Below are 12,090 nucleotides of genomic sequence, written 5' to 3'. Positions count from 1 at the left end.
AGGACATCTTGTTTGTGTTAATCCTGTAGATAAAGCACACGGCTTTTCAGTTGTGGCTTTGTGGCTATTGTTACCAGTAAAGCCCTTACAAGGCTTGTGGGCCAACTTCAAGGCTGTCACTGAGATAGCTTGAACAAGGAGGAGTCCCCAAGAATCATGACAACTGACTCTCACACCAAATACTCTATGTTTAAATAAAAAAGGTTTGGAAGAGAACTGCCTGCTGTGATCTCTGTGCTGAAGGGTCTCAGCTGTTACTGGCAGCAGGAGACACCAAAGCTGACGATTGCAGGCTTGTGCGAGTACAATGACCCAGCACACACTGCAAGAGCAGCTCAGCCAGAGCTGGAGCCTCCAGAGACTCTGAGCCAAGTCTGTTGCTTGGGCTCGAGCCCACAGAGGAGTCCAAATGGGGTGGACACACCAGCTGACATAGAAAAAATCAGGATTTCCAATATCATGCAGAGGCACTCTTGCACAACCTCCCCTCCTGCGTTTGGCTCGGTCACACCAGGCCTTGGCTAAGCCTGCAAGTGTACATTAAGTCATCACTCAAGCACCAGGCATTTGTTGGTTTACTCTTAATTATGAATGGTGTTACCTGTAAAATATTCACAGAAAATTCCAGGTGGGTAGAAAAGCATAAATAACTATGTATTAAGGGCTAATTTTATTTTTACAAATATACAGGAAATGAAGAACAGCTGGACCATAAAATACTTCTTTGTATACACTGTTTTTAATATGAGTTCCATCAGTTCCCTGGACTTCTCTGGTACTGAGGCTTTGCTGAAAAAAGAACTGACTTTTAGGTGGTGTTTTCTTGGAATCAAAGCTAGCTAAAGCATTCCACAGGATTTTTGCAAGCTTTGCTCATTTTACTTTTCTTAGACAGGTAATTCACTTTACTAATTGCGTGTTATATTTCAAAAGAGCAATAAATTGTGCAACAGATGCATGCAGGAACTTGATTTTTATCCTTGATGTTTATCCTGTAGCTTGGGCTTTTGTTGAGAAAGATGCAGAAGGTCTCACTTTAAATGCAGTTAGTCTCGGGCTGACAAATAGAACCTGAAATACTGTTAGCTCAGAACCTCACATTTACTGATCTCAGTGGAACTGAGCATCTTTACACATCAGAGCACCTTGCCAGCCGGATGCACCTTTAGCAAACATTGCACAGAAACATGCAAAATGATCAAACATTCCTTGCAGTTATGGCACTGGGACATTTGCAGTTTCAGCAAGATCACACTGTGCACTTGGAGAGAACTTCCTTTGTCTGTGCGTTTCAGATTAAAAAGTCTCCTGCAAATATTTCTGGACTTTAAGACAGAGAAGTCCATGTTTTCCTCACAGAAAAAGACAAACTACACCTAAAGAGGACTTAATAGTACAGCTGCCATTCCAGGATCTTCAAACCAAGATCTGGCCATACTCCAAAAATTTGGGGGGAAAGAAATGTTTGGATGCCATCAACCCAGGCATGTTTTCGATTGTGCTAATATTTCCCAGCAGAAAGTGGCCAGGTTTGGCTCCTAGTGACTAATGAAGCTGTCATACACCATTCCTTCCTGCTGTTTAATAATGCTTTCAAAAAAGCCCTTTATGGAGATGAATATTATAGTAGTGCTGCAGCTGAGAAACTGGCGTGCTGTCAAAGAAAACAGAGGCCAGTTTACCATGCATGGCACTGTATTTTTCATTACACTTCACAAAGATTTGTTATTAACTGAAAATGAATTCATCATTAGGGAATAGATATTATTTAGTACATAGTTCAGTGTAATTTTGAGACTTGATTCCAATAGTCAGATTTCATTGTAGCAGCAAAATTACCTGTTACTCTAAATGTTGATACAGTATTCACTGTTTTTCAGATCCTGGATTTCAGGAGATATCAGTCCTACCAGAAAAATTAATTGCAATGGAAATGTAGTTCATTCTTTCCACTTTCTCCTCAGTAACATATACATGCCCACAATATATCACATACACTTAATAAAGGTGGCAATTCAACCAAGTCAGTGGTGTAACCAACATTGACGTGACAGTTCCGACATTCAGATGCAGATCTCCGCTTCTGCTCTGTTGGTGGAGTGATATAATCAAGTCACACACACGTGATATTTATATACCTCAATTGACTTGTCAGTAATATCAGTAATCAATATTATTGCTGCGCAGAACACTCATCTGAAACATGAGTCCCAACCTGTAAAAGCCTACACAAATCTACAAGATTTCAACCTCAGTGCTGTGTCCAGGGCTGTCTCAGGCAAGTTCACCTATTTATGGCCTTTTGGGGGCCTTTGGCAGCAGAGCTGAGAGGGTTTGAAACACCTCTACACCCTTTTACTCTTGCTGTGAAGCATCAGGGAGAATCAAATCTATGCTCTCCATAGCCATGCAAGACTCTTCACCACATGTTTCTTTCAGATATAAAGCAGGGAGATAAGACACTGACATATCTTATCAACTCTCCACACAGCGCTCCATCAACATCAGCCAGATGAGCCCAAACTGATTTGCAGAGCGTTTGTTTGAACACAGTTGGCTTTCAGAAGCTGCAATCGGAGATCACAAGCCTTATCTGCGCAGGGAAGTTCAGATAAATAGTGCAGTCAGCTTGCTATAGAGCACCTTGGGTTTGCACAAAATCTACTTTTAACCATTTTGAACATTTGCAAGTATCAGATGTGGTACTGCATAGATCTAGCTTGCCCTTTATTCTATGGTGGAGGAAAACACCTCTGACCATTTCCAACCATAAAATCCCTGTATTTGGAGAGTTAATTATGGAGCAAGGCAGAGAATAAATCCATCCTGCACAAACCTTCACTCTACAGTATTTCTTATTATGCATTCCCTTGTCCTCATTGAAAAGTGCAGAGATAAATGACTTAAATTCAGTTAGAAGGCCCATTATTCTCTTGCAACATACTCATTTTGTCACTGCCATTTTTAAACTGCTGGCTTTGAGGTCCCAATGTCAGATACCAGACAGCTGCATGTACTTGGAGTCACACAGGCAGATAAATCAGTCTTGGCATCTTCATACTTCTTTTGATACTGAAACCAGCAAATTGCAGAGGAATAGCTGGAGAACTGAAAACAGTCAGTTACTTCTGTGAAGCATCTTTCCAGCAACTTCACTCAGCACAGTGTTATTTCTGGCTTCCATCAACTGGCAAATGGCAATTTAGATAGTGGCAATTTAAACGACCTGGCCAACCATTCTAAAAACTGTAGAGTGCTCACACTAGAACTAAGACATTAAAAAAACCTTCAAAGTCTACACCTCTTGTTCCAAAACCAGAAGCCTAAATCCAGGCATAAGGGATCTCTGAATCTGTTAGAAAGGGACAGGCCTGTGGTTTTTTTCCTTCTTTTAAGTGAGCTTGGATCAAAACGCAGGACAATTTTGCAACTTCCAACATGTGCTGCAGTGTTCATGACTTGCAAAAGGCCAGAAAACAGAAAAATCCAAGTGTATTGTTTACTGTGAGAAGGCAAAATGCATTGTGCATTAGGGAAAACATTGGCAGAAGTAGAATTTTTAATTGAGAGGGCATTTGAGCAGTTCTGTAACTGGGTTATCCACAGAGTGGATCATAAAAATCAGTGAGAACCAGTAACAGCAAGCACTGATGGCCAACCAACTGACTCTAGATATTATTCACCACCATTCCTGCACTACAGTCCATTAAGCCCAGTTTATGTTATAATATGGCTATTTCCCAACATTACATACTGTTTAAACAACATCTTCATTTAAAAAAACTGTTTTATGGAATTCTCACATCCCATTTGCACATCTCTATTTATTCATGATCCCAGTACATCGTTTTGGCAACCAGAACCATGTCTTACACGGATAAGCAGTATTTGGAAGGCATCCGTGAATTTTCAATTGTTTCTAATACAACAAACATCTGGAAACATGCAGAGGAGCCAGTTCAAGAGACACCACCAGCAAGTGCTGCCCACCACAATCTCAGGGCTGTTGACATAATGATCTCAGCACCCGCAAACTGAGCAGGCTGTGGCAGGCTTTGGGCACTGCCAAACACCACATTTCCCTGGATAAGCATCCTTCCCTGGGTACCAGCACCAAGTCACCCCGTGCAATGGCTCATGGCACTGCTCTTGGAGGCGCTGCCTTTGGACTGAAAATAACCCTTTGATTGCTGGAGGCCGTGGTCCACTGGTCTTCAGGGCACTGAGCTAGGCTCTGTTCTGGCTTAGTTTCAATTTCAATAGTATGATTTAAAGGGAAAACTATGTTAGCAGCATCACAACTGTTCACAACGCTCATGCAATATTCTGATACACTACAGAAAGCTCTATTCTGTAGCAAACCTTCAAAGTAGGTGCAACCATTTATTTTTATCTCAGCTTTCTCTTATGGCGGTCACACTCAACTGATATCAAAATATTTGAATTTCATCTTGGGAAAGCACACTGAGGAATCACAGCATTCCACATGTTTTAAGGGGATAGTCTGGAAAACATAATGGATAAAAGAAAATTTCTTATAATGAAGTTTGGCTGGGATATTTGAAACAAGATCCATGAACTTCAGAGCATTTGGATTTTCAGTAATCTAACAATTCCACTAGCAGTTGTGCAAACAAAACTTTTTTTTTATTAATTCCTAAGAGCCACACAATATGGTATCAACAAATTAACAACTGCAATCTCGATGGTGAGTTGAAGAAAATAAAAAAATCCAAGGTAGATTTTGACCAGCATCTCTGCATGAATAGCCACAAGGAATTAAGAAGCAAGGAATTCCTTATTCTGTATTTCTGTCTCAAACTCACTGCCACCACTGCTGTCAGTTACTCTCCTGAGAAAAAGACCCAAGAATTCCACCCAAACTGCTCCCTCACTTGCCTTACAAAGTATTGGAGCTGGTAACAGAAGCATCACACGTTTCACTGTAAGGTTTCCAAGAAACTTGAACTGTAAATTTGAAGACCAGAGAACCCAGATTCACGCAGGAGCAAGACTGAAGCACTGGAAGGTTTCAGCCCATGTTATTAAGGAAGTTTTTTACATGCAAGTTTGAGGTAAATAGAACCTTCTTGGCCTCATTTCATACAAAGACCAAATTTCTGAAACTTTCAAGTAAATTTTTCCCTAAGTTGTTTTTCAGTTCCTCCAAGAGCTTGATAAAACAAAATGGAAATAAGCACTCAAAAAAAGTGAATTTCAACTTCACATTTGAGCCAATTTGGTCAGAATTACAAGCAGAGCTCAAAAGTTATCTGCATAATGTGAGGAGGGATTATACATCCCTTGCTTCAGGAGCAACAAGAAGTCACTACCCCCTTTCCTGTCCAAGAATGGGTTATGTTGTCTTTCAGTCTCCCATCAAATGGGGATGCTGTTAGCAAGGGTGGTGCAGTGCTATTAGAGAGATGGAACCTGCCCCCAGCCCATGCCAGACCCACATTCCTTAGCAGGCTGTGGAGGCATAACTTGGCAGTGCAGCATGGAAGCCCAGGGAGCCCTGTTACACCCCAGGGTGACTCGCTCAGTGCACGGGCAGCGCTCAGCGGAGCAGCCGGACGTGCCTCTGCCCAGAGGAGCCTTGTTGTGCTTTCCTGGAAGATCATTGCTTTCAACTCTGGACCTTCCTAATCCCCTGACAGATGCTTTAACCACAAGTTTGCTCTCATGCCTCAAGACATGCAAGTGACCACCAAATTCAGCCTCATCCCCAGAGTTTACATTATGGGCTGTTTGCCCATGTTGGAAAGAGTGCCTGACATCAGGATTAAATCAGCTTCAAGGACTTCAGTAGCTGGGACGTCAGCAATGCTTCCCTTCTCCACCACTTTTCAGAAACGGAAAATTTCTGGCTGAAATCCCTCTCTCTTCCCTCTAGGAATCATATGCTGACCTTAGGTGTGCTTACAAGGTGTCTGTTTTTTAAAACTTGAACACCAATTCGCTTTATATCAAGATAGTTCTTCATTTCCAAAGGACAGAAGTGTGTTCCTACTGAACAGCCACAGGGCTAACACCAGGGCTTTACTGATTTCAGGTAGCACACAACAAAATGTTACGGCGACACTGAACACCACCCTACCCATCTCACTTAGAGAAGAGCAGTAAATGGATAAAAGTGCAAGCATCAAAGAGCTGATAAAAGAATAAACACTGAGCAGCAGTTCATCACATGGTTTCCATCCCAGTGATCCAAGATTACTTAAAGCAACAGTTTACCCATGCACAGACCTAAGAATACAGCTGCTGTGCTGCAGCTCTGAAGATAAACTGGATTCACATATAACTTTCCAAAGGTTACCAGCCCAGGGGATAATGCAACTTCAGTGCAAAAGAATATAGTTTGATTTAGAGAGAAACATAAAAGCTAGATGTACTGGGATGTGGGATGTGGAAATATGTTTTGCAAATGAATCGTAATTACTTCACTTAGAAGAACTGTTCATGTCTGCAAGTGACAATAAAAATAGGAAGACTTTTTTTAATGAAAAGGTTTATCTGGGAAGAAATTTTGTGGTCGGGATTAGCCACTTAGCACCCATAAACTGAAGGACTGATTCCATGGAACCTCAATCCCAGAATGGCTAACTTCAGAGTATTGAGCCTTTCTAAAAAAATATCTCCCCATAACACATTGCCTAGACATATCAAAGCATTAAACTGCTCTAATTAGCTAATTATCCTTAGGCACCTCTTGCTTCCCACGGGTGCTTCAAGCAGGGATGTTCAAGCCAGAATGCTGCACGTGGAACATGTCCCAGCACAGAGTGCTCAGTGCCACTGTGAGCATGAACATTAACTCCCACTGCAGACTCAAAAAGCTGAACTCTCTCAGGGGGGGCTGAGGATGTTCAGCCTCTCAGAGGAGAGACCAAAGACTTCAGTAAGACACGAAGTCAAATGTTACCCAGAAAACTCAACGCCTCATTAGATATGCTCTTTAGTTTAAATCCCCAGGTTGACAAGACAACTGGGGCAGAGATGAAAATCCAGAAGGGGCTGTTCATCACTGCATGGAGCCTTCTTGCAGATTAAAGTCTGTGGGAATATTCAGCTGTATTGAAATAGCCATTCCTCCATACAAACATATCAACTCCTTACAAGTATTCTGATGTTTTGATTGGAAACTACTTCATGATGCCTTCTCTGCAGCAGATAGAAAGAAATCCATCCTTGTTCTACACAGACTACATCATCAACTAAGAGCAGTTACTTGAATCAGTTTAAAGTACTGTAAGAAATGGGTCTGGAAAAAGCAAATGCTGTCTGCCATATTATCTCCTCTTTCAGTGGAGCTGACAGGACAGCTGCCTGTTATTACAGTGCACCCCAGGAAATGTTTAGCTGCCAAAAAAGTGCAGAGCCAGCAAGGGATTAGCAGACAAACAGAATTCGTGCACCTGGAAGTCATGCAGCTAGAAATGCCATCTTTGTAAGGTATACGTCAATCTCATTTGCAAAGAAACAAGAACAAACAGAAATGACTCAATGTCATCATAATTATGATAAATCTAAGAATTACTATACAGTTTTGTGACTAGATTAAGTGGCAGTAGCTTTCATTTAACTGCATTAATCTGTTGAAGGACTTATATAACTGCCATAAATATAATGCTCTCTCTTTTATGTTTAAGCTGTTCCTTATTAATGCAGCATTATTACCATGGTAAGTGACCAGAACCCCAATGGCTCTAGAGATGAATAATGCAGATGGTGCATAGGACTTAACGATTTCATGCAACCTGTGTAATACAAAACTTTCATTTCCTTCACCAATATATTTTTAACAGCAAAAGTTCTGCTAGACAGCCCTTTGCTCCTCCCAGCACTGCATTTGTCCTCCACAGGCATGCTCTCCCAAGCACCGGATCTGTGTGTGCTGGTTCAGGTGATGCCTAGTGCCACCCCCAGCCTGTGTGGGAAGGGCTGGACAGCAGCTGCCACATGAAGCTGAGCTGTGTTCTGAGCAACTCCTTCACTGCATCCCCATGGACCCTCATGCTCACTGCCAGCAGTTGTAAGTGGAATAAACTTATATCCTTACCTACACTAAAACAGCAGCACCAATACTGACAGCCTAAAGTGTCTTTTCTGACATCAAGATGGATGATACATATCCAGCACAGTGTCAATGAACTTCTAACTAAGCTGCTGCACAGTCCACTGAGGAGCATTATACAAGCCTTAGAGTGCTCTGTGCTTAGACAGCCCAAGAGAGTTCAGATGGGGACTTTTCCTTACAGTTATGCACATATTTATCATACCAACAGAAACAAGTTAATATAAGAGTCACTGAAATATTTAAGAAGTCAATAAATTCATTCTGCTCTTATTTTAGAAATACTTTCTCAGCAGGCTTATGGACAGAAGTGAGAACTTATTTAAGAAGTTTCAGGAATCAAAATTCATAAGAGCAGTCACACTCTAGGATACAGTAGCAGAAAATAGCTGGAGAGCACCAGAGTTATCCCAGCTGTGTCTGGAGAGTGGCTTTCAAAGATGAGCCACCACCAACCTGACTAGGTAGTAGCTAAATCACCAGTATTGAGATTATGCATTACAGAAATTCCTGGGAATAAACCTATAGGAGTAAGCACAGTGCATTTCAACAAAATACAAGCTTTTTCTAACACAGGCTACCAATGTCTTCAGTCACTGACTTGAACATCAGAAGCAGAAAACAGACTCTGATGGATCTTCCATAATTGTTTACTGGATTGTTTTGAGAACAGTGCCTGTGCATGTGCAGTAATAGCTCAAGGTTTGGAAAACAAACTTAAGAATTCTTTCCTCTGTTTTTGTCTATAAATTAGCTGTAAAAGTTTTCTTGTATTAGTATAATTTCAAGCTTACTGTTGTTATAAACTAAGAACTGTATATACTAGATCTAATTTCTCACTGCACTACTGAAAAACTGAGGTTAGAAATAAAGGTCTGTACTTTCCTATATTCTGCCATCTCCTCTCTCAGCCTCTTCTTAATCCCTAACCTGAAAGATGCCCCATCTGCTCCTGTCTATTTATATGATAGTTGAAAAGAGAAATCTGCCAGAGAACACTGTTCTGGGGTTGCATGGATCAGCTAGCTCAGAGGGAACCAGCTCCCTGCTACAGGGGTGGGAGACCTTCGGGTCATGTGTGCAGAGGGGGCAACAGCAGTGGAGAGCTGCAACCAATTAAAAGTGCCTTCACATCTATTGACCTTCCCTGGAAACTCAAATAAGTAAAATGAGTGGCAGCAATTTACAAACTCATCAGTCCCATGAGGATGTCACAGGCAGCCTCTTCTCTTCATGAATCCCTAGTGTTCAATTTGTTTCCAGTTTTCTTGTCCAGACAAAATATTGAAAAAACAGAAAACTTGAGTCTAAAAATAACTTTCCCAGTTCCTTAATTCCACTAAGCAATCTCCCAATTGCAACTTCCTCTTCCTTATGCAGCAGCACAACTAATGCAAATGCACTCCAATCTTCATAGATAAAACAAAAGACCCCCAGTTTTATTCCTAAATCAAACTTTGCTTCAATGTAACGCAGTTGCAATAAACAACTTTCTCAAGGTACCTATTGCTCCACTCTTTAAAACCAGAAACTACCACAAATCAGTGAAAATAATAAATCAGTGAATGTTCTATATAAGCAAATTTTTTTTCCTATCAAAATAATAGTAAAAAGTCAAAGTAGATGACTATTCTGGATGTAGACCACGTAACACAATCACTGTATCAGTTTCTCTTGTCACTATTTTCAAAGTGCAATCACAAGCCATGCCATTAATCAGTAGATAAAAGCCCTCACACATGGAGGGTTTTGGTGGTGACTTCTGCCCTGCCCCCCTCCCTTGGCTTCACTTTGTAAAGTCTCTGGAAACCTTGTGGAAGCAGTAGATTGAAATTCATCATAATTCATCATAAATTAGCTCAAACAGTGATTATAGGATGCTAATCTGCCCACTATCTTTCTACTCATTATTCCAGCAACCAGCCTCCTGCATGATGCCTTCAGGAAAGAGCTCCAGACTGCATCAGTCACTCTGTTTGCATACAGAGTGCTGATGAAGCAAAGATTTACCTCTTCTGAACCCATCACTCCTCTGCAGTGTTCTGACACAGAAATAATGTGGAGTAAAAACTCCCTCTGTGACAAAAAAAAAACAACCTACATAGGCTTCTTTGTTAAGTAGTAAATCCAATGGTAAATAAAAAATAAATAAAAGATCACCTTTCTCAAATTATTCATGTAACAAAATACAGAAATAGTCATAACAGTAGGCATGGAACACAAGCCTTTTGACATTCCAGGACAAATGTGTGGCTCCGTGTCTTGTTGCCTCACGAACTTTACCCGTATTGCCTGGGGAAACCTGAACAGTCTAAAATGTGACTACATAGGGGTGGCATATAGACAGGCATCTGTAGCACTCTGTGCAAGTGGGATACCCTGATTTCAACCCATACTATGCATACAAGGTTTGAACCTTGGTTTCCAGACACTTATTCTAGCTTGTAAAATGAAATTGGAAAAGTGAGAAGTTAACAGCAGTCCACAAGAAGCAAAAGTGGCCCTGGGGGAAAAAAAGTAATCTACAAAGGGGAGCCATTATCCACAAGAAAAACATGTAGCCACAGAAGAAGCCACAGCTGCCTTGCATTTTGGAGAAACAGGAGGCCTTTGCATTATTTACACACACACTCTCCCCCTCCACCCCACACCCTTATCTTCTTTTGTTGTTCTGTGGCCATAAAATGCCTTGGTCTGGATTTTCGAGGACTCTCAGCATGCCTCCAATCAGAGAGAGGCATGCAAGGCACCCACAGTAACTTCCCTTGGGTACCGGCAGCTGATGAGCCACCACAAGGGGTAGTTTAGTCCTGAGCCACTGTTGAAGCTTTGGTGTCACCCCAGAGCCCACCCCAGTGTGTGGTGAGGTGGGCACCCAGGCACTGACACTGAAACCAAAACCTCCCTGTACCCAGTCACTCACTGCTGATTCCTCACCCAGCAATCCTTGTCTCCCCTCCCGCATTCTGCTCTGGCAATTGCGTCCACAGTGGATGCTGGCCCCCTCCTAAAGCTGCTGAAAATCAAAATCTTTAGTGCTGAAGCTGCTTGGAGAGAATATCATAGCAACTGCAATCCTGGATGTCCGTCCAACACACTAACACACTTCATGCTACTAGGCAGGAAACATCTGTTTCTTTTTGCTCAACCAAGTTTTCCTTATAAAGTGGTCCTGAATGTGCAATTCTGGGTCAGTTTGGACATACACTAGCAGATGAGATATTTTTACTCTATTATATAAGTTGGAAGTGAATTATACTGGAATAGCTTCAGGAGGTCTACCTAGAAATGGTAGAACACACATGGAAGCAATTTATTTCAAAAATAGGAGAGGCTGAGTAAATTTACACAGTTCATAGGGGGGTTTTTTGAAAGGCCTTTTTCTGCATTATTCCCAAGTAGGCATTTACCTAAAAATTACTCTGTAGACAGATGTACATTGTGCTTGAGAGTACATCTACTGAGGTTTTGGTATTGGAGTTTAATTCCCTCTTCTCCCCAGTGGTGAATTTGCATATGTCTAGAGAAAGAAAGCCTTTGACTTCAAGCAGAGTGGTTCCCACAGATACAGGGACACTAGGTGACAAGTTGCACTAAATAACCCTATGAATTTAATTTACCCTGTGCTTATAAGTAAGAGTAATACATGATCACTAGTTTTTTCTCATATTGACACTCATTAGGTAAAGTTTCAAACAGTGTAAAGCTAGACTGTTGAAGCATTGTTTGAAAAGTAACTTTTAAGATGTGAAAGTAGTTGGAGTCTTTAAAAATAATCAAACAGAAGAGGAAGTTGAGCACTAAATTATACTGTGACATAGATTGTTTACATAATTATAAAATGAAATAACCATTTTTTTCACAAAATTTTACACATAAATTACTCAGTTTTGTTTAAATTACCTGGAATTGAAAGTAATTTTTCATAGATTTACTTCATAGAGGACACCCATTCACCTACTGTAGAATTACTTTTCCTTTATCTGTTAAAGTATCCCAAAGCAGCAAGCTCA

Source organism: Melospiza georgiana, chromosome 5 (genome assembly GCF_028018845.1).
Source record: "Melospiza georgiana isolate bMelGeo1 chromosome 5, bMelGeo1.pri, whole genome shotgun sequence".
Classification (NCBI taxonomy): domain Eukaryota; kingdom Metazoa; phylum Chordata; class Aves; order Passeriformes; family Passerellidae; genus Melospiza; species Melospiza georgiana.
Note: the sequence above shows the minus strand (reverse complement) of the source record.